The sequence below is a fragment of the Oncorhynchus mykiss genome, chromosome 13 (genome assembly GCF_013265735.2).
Source record: "Oncorhynchus mykiss isolate Arlee chromosome 13, USDA_OmykA_1.1, whole genome shotgun sequence".
Lineage (NCBI taxonomy): Eukaryota > Metazoa > Chordata > Actinopteri > Salmoniformes > Salmonidae > Oncorhynchus > Oncorhynchus mykiss.
This window is the reverse complement of record NC_048577.1, coordinates 11347330-11359613: the sequence shown is the minus strand read 5'-3', so window position 1 is coordinate 11359613 and position 12284 is coordinate 11347330. Positions and strand designations below refer to the sequence as shown.

General features: G+C 46.3%; 1 protein-coding gene across 1 annotated transcript in view; it reads left to right on the top strand.

Annotated features, from left to right (window-relative positions):
- The first annotated feature begins 472 nt into the window (after nucleotides 1–472).
- The window catches only part of LOC110485558 (vasorin), a 35499-nt gene continuing 23687 nt past the window's right edge, over nucleotides 473–12284 (top strand). Inside the window, exon 1 of the mRNA XM_036942318.1 lies at nucleotides 473–696. The gene's annotated coding sequence lies outside the window, so the exon portion shown is untranslated. The remainder of the gene's footprint in view (nucleotides 697–12284) is intronic.

Sequence of the window (12284 nt, the reverse complement as noted above, 5' to 3'; positions counted from 1 at the left end):
AGACTACAATGGCACCTAAACCCATGTGTTTTGCGTGAAGTGACGAGCCTCAGTGATTATTAAGAAAACGTGGTCATAAACACCCACAGAACTTATGCATATTTTATATTGTGAATTATACTTAAAATAGGCAAACAACATTGTATGAGTAATCTGCAATAATCTGATTTAGCTTCAGTGGAGTATTTAAAAGATCTGTTTATTCTTGTTATGTTCAATAATATCCCCTTAACCGAGAATCAATAAAAAAAATAACGTAATGTGGTCGGACGCATAGCCTTTTCACCATGTTGTTACGTATATGGTATGGCCACTTGATATTTTTACAGGTGTAGGCTATAGTTACCATCTCTGCGCTCCAGATTCTGGAACATGGACGCGCAGAGTGCAGTTCGCGCTCGTACCAGAACGCACCTCCCACTTACAACTTTTTTTTAAAAGTTCTAGAGCCTCTCGTCCTCCAATTGTTAAAACTCGGGACGCGCTTGACATAGGGGGCATACCTCTCGGAGACTTCTGGACCGCAACTTTGACACGCAGAGAGAAATGTTCTGCACAGGGATTTCAATAGGCTACCTTTCTGAAGTTTGTGGACAATACAACTGTATTAAAGGGATTTGAGCCTCATAGACACGTCGATAAAGGGGATACGAAATAGCACTGTTTTGAGCACATTTCGGGACTACATTTTGCCAGGTAGGTGTCTCACGAACAACTTTCTTCTACTTCTGGTGCGACTTTATGATGGAAACAAGTAGGCTAGTATCCAGTAGCCTCGTCTGTGACCGTTTGGAGACCGCGCAATCATTCTGCAGGTTGTTCTGTGCGCTCCAAAGTGCACCTCGGACGGTGTTTACTGTTCAGGCGAGATATGGCTTGGGGAAGTTATAAGAGGGATTTCTCTGGGTTACTGTCTGTGAGCTGAATGCCTGGCACTGCGTGTCTTTATTAGAAACGAGAATAGTTTTGTGATCACATTTTATATTAAAACATTTCCGAGTTTTTCCTCTTAAAATGTAGGATACTATATGTCATGTATGTCTATCCCATTATCCGTGCTTATCGATCTCACCACGAGCAACGAGCACTGACTAGCCTATAGCCAAGGTTTATATGGCCGAACATTTCTCCCCCAACATAGTTATTTTCTATCTCACTTCGAAACCGCATCCACAGAAACCTTTGAAAGCGGATCATTGTCAAGATGTGATATGGTCGGTTATATCTGCGTGTCAAAATATCTTTACCGTGTGGTGCCTAGCTCACCATTCTAGATTAAAATCTCTGCGCAGCCAGAGACCCTCACAGAGAGAGTCATGCAGAATAGAGATAAGGTTCCAGCTAGGCAAAAACTGCTTGAACCGACGTTGTTTCCATCATAATAATAATTTAAATATCCTCAGTCGTTGATTTCACGTTGAATTCACGGTAGTTGACAACTCAACCAAATGTATAACTCAACCAAATTAAAACTGGACGTTGAACGGACGTCTGTGCCCAGTGGGTTGTTAGTTAGAAGCACAGCAGCTCAGGGTGGTGTGTTATCGGTTGTTGATGTTGGTTTATCCCGTTTGTGTTTGTTTGTTTTAAAGGTAATTGAATTAGAGCTTGTTATCTCACTAATCGACCAGGGTTGTCATCTCTTCTTTGTTTATTTAAACTTTAACCTGATTGGATTAGGTTGACTTGTCTTTTTTGTAGACAATAGAATAGTAATGGCATGGTAATAACAACTTAATCAAATCCAAATTCTAAAAATGCTATTATTGCTGTGGTTGTGAGAATAGCACATTTGTGATTTTGAGAAACAATCACCTTGACTACTCAAGTCTACCTAATGTTATTCAGAGGCCTCTATGTCAATGACTTTGTGTGAAGAGATGTAACAAAGCATGCTAGATAAATACAAGTCAGCGAGGCAGCCAGGAAGGGCACCTAAACAAACTGAAGTCTATGAAGGGATGGGAAAAGTAAAGACCGAGATGGAGGGACAGAGAGAACGAGGGAGGAAGAGATCAGCAGAGAGAGCGAGGGAGGAAGAGATCAGCAGAGAGAGCGAGGGAGGAAGCAAACATTCCTGACTTGGTGTCTCAGCAATTTAATTAAAGAACGTCAAAGATGCTAACACACACACACACACACACATCATTGTGAGATCCCCCCTACTTACCCCCACCCCCCCAAACACTTTGGTCTTGGACTAATCCCAGGGGTCAGCTAATAAGTGTTTGGGTCATGCCACCATGACAACTAAATAGGGGGACCCCTGATTGAGTTAATAACCCCATGATGGAAGCTAAGAGGTACAAGGTGAAGAGGATTTTGTTTGGTGTGTGTGTGTTAAACTAAAGAGTGCGAAGCAGCTATTAGAACATGAGAAGTGGTTGTGTGTGGTTGTAGTGTTATCAACAACAGCAGCAGTAGTGTAAATCCTCTCCTCTTAGCCAGGCTTAACTGTGCCCTGTGGTGCTTTGGTGGTGCTCCCTCTAGGTCCTCCAGGTCAGCTTTTACTCTGGGTTCCCCTTGTTAGGGAGCTTTTACTCTGGGTTCCCCTTGTTAGGGAGCTTTTACTCTGGGTTCCCCTTGTTAGGGAGCTTTTACTCTGGGTTCCCCTTGTTAGGGAGCTTTTACTCTGGGTTCCCCTTGTTAGGAAGCTTTTACTCTGGGTTCCCCTTGTTAGGAAGCTTTTACTCTGGGTTCCCCTTGTTAGGAAACTTTTACTCTGGGTTCCCCTTGTTAGGGAGCTTTTACTCTGGGTTCCCCTTGTTAGGGAGCTTTTACTCTGGGTTCCCCTTGTTAGGAAGCTTTTACTCTGGGTTCCCCTTGTTAGGGAGCTTTTACTCTAGGTTCCCCTTGTTAGGAAGCTTTTACTCTGGGTTCCCCTTGTTAGGAAGCTTTTACTCTGGGTGTTAGGGAGCTTTTACTCTGGGTTCCACATTGTTAGGAAGCTTTTACTCTGGGTTCCCCTTGTTAGGGAGCTTTTACTCTGGGTGTTAGGGAGCTTTTACTCTGGGTGTTAGGGAGCTTTTACTCTGGGTTCCCCTTGTTAGGGAGCTTTTACTCTGGGTTCCCCTTGTTAGGGAGCTTTTACTCTGGGTGTTAGGGAGCTTTTACTCTGGGTGTTAGGGAGCTTTTACTCTGGGTACCCCTTGTTAGGGAGCTTTTACTCTGGGTTCCCCTTGTTAGGGAGCTTTTACTCTGGGTTCCCCTTGTTAGGGAGCTTTTACTCTGGGATCCCCTTGTTAGGAAGCTTTTACTCTGGGTTCCCCTTGTTAGGAAGCTTTTACTCTGGGATCCCCTTGTTAGGGACCATTAAGGAATTAAAAAACCTTGAGTTCTGGTCTTCTTTCTCTCTCTCTCTCTCTCTGTCTCTCTGTCTATTCTTTGGTCTCTTTCTCTCCATTTCAACGATCTTGCTCTCCCTGTCTTTCTTTTCTTTCTCCCTCTATCTGGACTTGTTCTCTGCTCTTTCTATCGCTGCCACACTGTTCTCTCCCTCACTGTCTCTCCCTACCTCTCTGCTCTTTCTATCGCTGCCACACTGTTCTCTCCCTCGCTGTCTCTCCCTACCTCTGCTCTTTCTATCGCTGCCACACTGTTCTCTCCCTCGCTGTCTCTCCCTACCTCTCTGCTCTTTCTATCGCTGCCACACTGTTCTCTCCCTCGCTGTCTCCCTACCTCTCTGCTCTTTCTATCGCTACCACACTGTTCTCTCCCTCGCTGTCTCTCCCTACCTCTCTGCTCTTTCTCCAGTCTCAGTCCAGTCTCCTGACCTGCAGCTGTGCAGACACAGACAGAGGGATGGGGCTCTGGTTCACGTGGGAGCGTTTAGAGTGTTTAAGGAAGTTGTCACCATGTGTGATAAAACAGCGAGTGTCTCCTCGAACCCAACATAAATCATCCTGATGCTGAGAAAGACAGGTTTTAATACAGTAATAGATGACTTGCATCGTATGTCTAGTATTCTCCTTCAATGCCCAAAAGAGCCAAACAGGAAGTAACATTATTATATTGAATATGTCCATTGTCCTCAATGAGTGTCTGAATGTGTTATGCCGACAGTTTGTTCTTGATCTGATGCTCCTTGGTTGGACTGCGAGGTGGTTGGAATTGACCTTTTCTTTGACCTGTGGAATTTGGCCTATAGCCGACACGTTCCACTGCTCTTTAGTAGTGTATTTACCTTTCCACAATGAATTATCTTAATGTGACAGCTTTCCTGACACTCTATGAATTGTACCGTTAGTCTGACACGGCACTGACATGTTCATCGGAGGGGAACCTATGATTCTCAGAACCCAGACCCCCTAGGGAGAGGTTTACGGGTCGCTCCCCCTTGCTCCCTTGTGGTGCACCTCCTTAAAACCCTCCCCCCCTCATCCTCGGAGCGTGTTATGTAAATCCAGGGGTCTAGTGGGAAGGTATTGAGCGTAACACACGTAGCCTTCTCATTACATTCCTCAGTGTACTACTCTGAGAGAGGAACCTTTGGTGCTCCTCACTTGAGGTAGAGAGGGATAAGTGGAGAGGTAGAGAGGGATAGGTGGAGAGGTAGAGAGGGATAGGTGGAGAGGTAGAGAGGGATAGGTGGAGAGGTAGAGAGGGATAGGTGGAGAGGTAGAGAGAGAGGGAGAGACATTTGCATATTCAGATACCTGATCAGTCTACAGACTAGTCTTATACTATACCAGAGGCTGAGTTATTTTGACTCCCTCCACCCCTCTCTCAGTTTTGACCCCCAGCCCTAATCCCCTCTCCCCAAGGGCGCAGTCTGGGTTGTGCACACACATGCCTTTTCATCCCATACAATATCCCCTCAATCCTACACACACACACACACACACACACACACACACACACACACACACACACACACACACACACACACACACACACACACACACACACACACACACACACACACACACACACACACACACACACACACAGACACACACACACACACCCCATTCAGAGGTCCCCTGTATACACACTCAGACAGACAGTAGCCTGAGGCTACAGGGTCTTCTCAGAGCACTTCAAAGGCCTTGTCTCTCTAGCTCAGATCAGCTCCACAACTACAGCCACAACAGGTGATGAGAGAGGCCGCTTGGGAAACAGAAGGTAGAGCCACTCTTTTGCTTACTGGGAAGTTGATGGCTCAGTGTGCATATTTGTGTCAGTTATGACAGAGTGTGTTGAGGTATGCATATGTGGCTTTCGTGGTAAGTGTTTTCTGTGTTTCCCTTGGCAACAGCCTGCTCTGAGACCCAGAGCTTCATACAGCCCTGTGTTTAGACAAACAGCAGGAAAATAGACTGTTGGGATGTTATTGCAAGTGGACATTAAGACTTAACACACACACACACCACTCCACCCCCCCCCCCCCCCCCCCCCCCCCCCACACACACACACACAAGGACACACACATGCTTTGCAATGAAATGTTCTGTTACTTTCTGTACCGATGTCCAGATGTCAGACTTCCATTGAATAGACAGGCACATTCAGTGACCCCTCCTTTCTACGATAAATGAAGAGCTGTTAGCTGCTTGTTCCTGTACTCCGGCCTGCTCCCCCCCCTCTCCAAACCTCTCATACCTCTGTCCACTCCTGCTCCCCCCTACGGGTGGCAGGCGGATTAGGGGGTCAGAAGTCAGAGGGGGGGGTGCAGCTAGAGGGGCCAGTCAGAACACAGGTCAGGACAGGGAATTGACGAGGTGGAAGGAGTAGGGTCCAGGAGTGTGTGTGTGTTGGGCGGAGGGGCAGGATTGGGGGTGTAGGAGTTTTGGCAGGCAGGAAACTGGCAGGGAAGAAGGACTAGGGTCGAGGGGTTTGTGTGTGTGTGTGTGTGTGTGTGTGTGTGTGTGTGTGTGTGTGTGTGTGTGTGTGTGTGTGTGTGTGTGTGTGTGTGTGTGTGTGTGTGTGTGTGTGTGTGTGTGTGTGACTTCAGTTATAATTTGTTCCTTCAGGTATAGTAGACACCACACCAGTCATACCTGTATGATCACCATACCACTTGGAACATTTACCATTTCAATCAGTATAATGTGTTTGTTTGTTTACTCACGTAAAAGAGAGTCAAGTTCTCCTCCCTTCTTTACCCCCTCTTTACACCACTGTTACTCTCTGTTATCATCTATCCATAGTCACTTTAATAACTCTACCTACATGTACATCAACTAACCATTGCCCCCCCCCTCCTTTACACTGCTGCTACTCTCTGTTATCATCTATCCATAGTCACTTTATTAACTCTACCTACATGTACATACTACCTCAACTAACCGGTTCCCCCGCACATTGACTCCTGTACCGGCACCCCCCTGTATATAGTCTCGCTATTGTTATTTTACTGCTGCTCTTCACTTAATTGTTGTTTTTATCTCTTATTCTTATCCGTATTTTATTTAAACTGCACTGTTGGATCATAAGTAAACGTTTCACTGTAGGGTGACCTGATGTATTCAGGGCATGTGACTAATAACATTTGATTTGATTTGAACGTTAAAGGACTTGAATGAGACCTTTGTCTCGACAATACGTTTTTTTTTAAGTTTGGGAAAAAAGTATTGAAGGTTGTTTCAGGATACTTAAAGGGGCAATCTGGGATTCAAATTACAACAAATGGTCACCATTCAACCTTTTAATTTAAAAGTCAAAAAATGGAAGCACCAATCCCAAAATGCCCCTGTTGACTTCCCTGTTCACATACTCCTCTCCTCTCACACTACAGTGGCTCCCTGAGCCTGTGGTATCTTTGAACTTGGCCATGTTGTTAGCAGATGAGAGCTGTAGCCACTTCAAAGTGAAGGAGAACGGATCAGAAGTTAAGCAGCGACAGCGTTTTATACACCAGCGGGAGAGGAGAGGGAAGTAATGAAAGTGTGGGTTTGCACCTGATGCCCTTTCATAGAGAGAGAGAGAGAGAGAGAGAGAGAGAGAGAGAGAGAGAGAGAGAGAGAGAGAGAGAGAGAGAGAGAGAGAGAGAGAGAGAGAGAGAGAGAGAGAGAGAGAGAGAGAGAGAGAGAGAGAGAGAGAGAGAGAGAGAGAGAGAGAGAGAGAGAGAGAGAGAGAGAGAGAGAGAGAGAGAGAGAGAGAGAGAGAGAGAGAGAGAGAGAGAGAGAGAGAGAGAGAGAGAGAGAGAGAGAGAGAGAGAGAGAGAGAGAGAGAGAGAGAGAGAGAGACAGACAAAGGTAAGGCAAAGTTGAGATGTGGGACAAAGAAAAATAGTTTGTTGGACTAAGTCGCTGGTCTTCAATGGAAATGCTGTCCAGTTAAAATGAGACATTCCTCTGAGGCTGAGCACAGACACTTTGTACAGCCAAGACAAGCACAGCTAGCACACTGCAGTCTGTTGAGAGTCAATCAGCTGCAGAAAATACTGAACAGACTGATGATGGACTTTAATGACTTGATGGCTTTTAGACTGCCTGACCAAGGCTTGCCCCTAACTGTTCAGACTGCAGGGCTGTTATGTTTTGATGAGAGACATGATGACAGTCACAAATAGAACATGGATTTGTCCTGAGATTATATTAATGCTAGATATGTAGTTATGAATTCTGTGTGAGTGAGTGTGTGTGTGTGTGTGTGTGTGTGTGTGTTGTTCCAGAATAACATGGGTTGGAATGTTGTTCAATATCAGAGGAATTTATCTGTGACCAGGAGCCGTTCTTTCAGGTACGCCTAAACATTCTGCAATCTCTATCAGTGTGTGAACAACCTTTACTATGATGCACTCGGTCAATAGACAGACACGCCAATACACACACACACGCAAACTTTGCGATCCATGAGTGTGACTGCTGTGTGTAGTTGATCTGATGATAAAATCCTTTACAAAACCACAGTTATACCATAGAGACCCTACACTGTAAACCCATTGTGTTTTATATAACCTCTAGTAGCATAGATATCTGTGATGGAGGGCTCCACCGAGGGTCATGTATCCCAGGCAGAGCCTCTCTGACAGAGATAACAGCGGAGATAGAGATAGCGGTGGTATTTGTTAAATACAGATCTCTCTGTATAAACCACAACAGAGCTGTACTGTCCCTGAGTGTCAGCGTGTTGAATCAATGGACTATTTTGCTGTAGGCTATTGAGGTTTATCAGTAGCATCAGTTCTAATTCACATTCTGGTCATGTGTGCGTGTGTGTGTGTCTTCTTGCGTGTGTGTGTGTGTGTCTTCTTGCGTGTGTGTGATTGAACACAAACAGAGTAGTGGTCTATGTTTGTATACTGTAGGTGAGAAGTGACTATGTATTTTATTTCTCTCTTTCCCTCGTCTTCCTCTTTCTCCCTCCTCATTCTCTCTCTCCCTCCTCATTCTCTCTCTCCCTCCTCATTCTCTCTCTCCCTCCTCATTCTCTTTCTCCCTCCTCATTCTCTCTCTCCCTCCTCATTCTCTCTCTCCCTCCTCATTCTCTCTCTCCCTCCTCATTCTCTTTCTCCCTCCTCATTCTCTCTCTCCGTCCTCATTCTCTCTCTCCCTTCTCATTCTCTTTCTCCCTCCTCATTCTCTCTCTCCCTCCTCATTTTCTCTCTCCCTCCTCATTCTCTCTCTCCCTTCTCATTCTCTCTCTCCCTCCTCATTCTCTCTCTCCCTCCTCATTCTCTCTCTCCCTCCTCATTCTCATTCTCTCTCTCCCTCCTCATTCTCTCTCTCCCTCCTCATTCTCTCTCCCTCCTCATTCTCTCTCTCCCTCCTCATTCTCTCTCTCCCTCCTCATTCTCTCTCTCCCTCCTCATTCTCCCTCTCCCTCTCCCTCCTCATTCTCTCTCTCCTCCTCATTCTCTCTCTCCCTCCACATTCTCCCTCTCCCTCCACATTCTCCCTCTCCCTCCTCATTCTCTCTCTCCCTCCTCATTCTCTCTCTCCCTCCTCATTCTCTCTCTCCCTCCTCTTTCTTCACTCTTCAATTTCTTCAATTTTATTTCTCTCTTTCCCTCATCTTCCTCTTTCTCCCTCCTCATTCTCTCTCTCCCTCCTCATTCTCTCTCTCCCTCCTCATTCTCTCTCTCCCTCCTCATTCTCTTTCTCCCTCCTCATTCTCTCTCTCCCTCCTCATTCTCTCTCTCCCTTCTCATTCTCTTTCTCCCTCCTCATTCTCTCTCTCCCTCCTCATTTTCTCTCTCCCTCCTCCTTCTCTCTCTCCCTTCTCATTCTCTCTCTCCCTCCTCATTCTCTCTCTCCCTCCTCATTCTCTCTCCCTCCTCATTCTCATTCTCTCTCTCCCTCCTCATTCTCTCTCCCTCCTCATTCTCCCTCTCCCTCCTCATTCTCCCTCTCCCTCCTCATTCTCTCTCTCCCCCCTCATTCTCCCTCTCCCTCTCCCTCCTCATTCTCTCTCTCCCTCCTCATTCTCTCTCTCCCTCCTCATTCTCTCTCCCTCCTCATTCTCCCTCTCCCTCCTCATTCTCTCTCCCTCCTCATTCTCTCTCTCCCTCCTCATTCTTTCTCCCTCCTCATTCTCTCTCTCCCTCCTCATTCTCTCTCTCCCTCCTCATTCTCTCTCTCCCTCCTCATTCTCCCTCTCCCTCTCCCTCCTCATTCTCTCTCTCCTCCTCATTCTCTCTCTCCCTCCACATTCTCCCTCTCCCTCCACATTCTCCCTCTCCCTCTCCCTCCTCATTCTCTCTCTCCCTCCTCATTCTCTCTCTCCCTCCTCATTCTCTCTCTCCCTCTCCCTCCTCTTTCTTCACTCTAAGTCATGTATGAATGAAAACAAACACACGACACAGAATGTCTTGAATGACATCATTTTGTAGTCCCTTATCAAACATTGCAGATGCCTCCATGGCTTCACTATAAGTAACATGTCAACACTTCTCTCAGAGCAAGCAGAGTGTGTGAAGTCATTGGTCCTACATAGTGTGTGTGTGTGTGTTAAAAGTTTTACTGCACACTTGTGATTTAAGTTCAGTTTATGACCTCTTAATATTTAAGGATAGGATTTGGGGAGGGTCATTTCACCCTTAGATCTGTCAACTTCCACCCAGAATGTGTCTGTCTCTGGGAACAAACAGAGGTCACTGGCTAAATGGCTTTATCCACCAAATCAACACGTAGACTAAATGAAAACTTTACCAGAACACTGTGAAGGAGACTGGAGTGAATGGATGGTCAGTCCTAGATATCTCTCTCTTTCTCTCTCTCTCTCTCTCTCTCTCTCTCTCTCTCTCTCTCTCTCTCTCTCTCTCTCTCTCTCTCTCTCTCTCTCTCTCTCTCTCTCTCTCTCTCTCTCTCTGTGTCTGTCTGTCTGTCTGTCTCTCTGTCTCTGTCTCTCTCCAGGGGTCCATGAGGAGTTTGAGTAAACAGTTATGTGAGAGAGTAAACACTAAAGGTTCAGTAACCTACACATCATCTGTCATTTCCCCTACCACAATCCTCCCTCCTTAGTTACACACCAGTTCCCTCAATACACACATTTTCATTTTTCACTTGTTTACTCTATTCTTACGAAAACCTAACTGAGTCACACTCACGCACAAACACACACCAATGGATGAATACCCCCCTCTCAGTCCATCCTTGGGCCAGTAACCGAAAGGTTGCTGGTTCTAATCCCTGAGCCGGCAAGGTGGATAAATCTGCCGTTCTGCCCTTAAGCAAGGCAGTTAACTCCCAACAACAGCTTCTCCCCAGGCCCCGATGTCGTGGACGTCGATTAATGCCCCCTCCCCTCCGCACCTCTCTGATTCAGAGGGGTCAGTTCATATGCGGAAAGACACATTTGGTTTGAATGCAGTTGTACAACTGACTAAGTATCCCCATTTCCCTTTTCTTTGCTTCTAAATCTCCACAGACATCTGCAGTATAACTCCCCTCACTGGCTTAACGCTGGGGTGGTGAGGTGATCCAGCCGTGTGTAGTTTAGTGTGTAGTTTAGTGTCTAGTGTATGTGTCTTATTGGTCAGACACAGGCACATACAAGGTCAGTGTGCTAACGAGGAGTCTGTGTGGCTAACTAATATGACAGCTGTGTGTTTAGGAGTGTGTGTTTGTGTTCCTGTGTGTGTGTGTGTGTGGGGGGGGGGGGGGGGGGGGGGGTTAATGTGTGTCAGATACATACATACATACATACAGCTACCCAATCTCAGAGGTGTCTACTGTTTACAGCTCCAGTTAGACATGGGGAGGTCTATCACTACTGTTTACAGCTCCAGTTAGACATGGGGAGGTCTATCACTACTGTTTACAGCTCCAGTTAGACATGGGGAGGTCTATCACTACTGTTTACAGCTCCAGTTAGACATGAGGAGGTCTATCACTACTGTTTACAGCTCCAGTTAGACATGGGGAGGTCTATCACTACTGGTTACAGTTCCAGTCAGACATGGGGAGGTCTATCACTACTGTTTACAGCTCCAGTTAGACATGGGGCAGGTCTATCACTACTGTTTACAGCTCCAGTTAGACATGGGGAGGTCTATCACTACTGTTTACAGCTCCAGTTAGACATGGGGAGGTCTATCACTACTGTTTACAGCTCCAGTTAGACATGGGGAGGTCTATCACTACTGTTTACAGCTCCAGTTAGACATGGGGAGGTCTATCACTACTGGTTACAGTTCCAGTCAGACATGGGGAGGTCTATCACTACTGTTTACAGCTCCAGTTAGACATGGGGAGGTCTATCACTACTGTTTACAGCTCCAGTTAGACATGGGGAGGTCTATCACTACTGTTTACAGCTCCAGTTAGACATGGGGAGGTCTATCACTACTGTTTACAGCTCCAGTTAGACATGGGGAGGTATATCACTACTGTTTACAGCTCCAGTCAGACATGGGGAAGTCTATCACTACTGTTTACAGCTCCAGTTAGACATGGGGAGGTCTATCACTACTGTTTACAGCTCCAGTTAGACATGGGGAGGTCTATCACTACTGTTTACAGCTCCAGTTAGACTTGGGGAGGTCTGTCACTACTGTTTACAGCTCCAGTTAGACATGGGGAGGTCTATCACTACTGTTTACAGCTCCAGTTAGACATGGGGCAGGTCTATCACTACTGTTTACAGCTCCAGTTAGACATGGGGAGGTCTATCACTACTGTTTACAGCTCCAGTTAGACATGGGGAGGTCTATCACTACTGTTTACAGCTCCAGTTAGACATGGGGAGGTCTATCACTACTGTTTACAGCTCCAGTTAGACATGGGGAGGTCTATCACTATGTTGGGGTCCACAAATGTAGCGGTTGGGGGGGAACTCGGGCACCTGGAAGGAGGAGGGGTATTGGAAAAGGAGGAGGACTGAGGATAGATTGGGCCTTG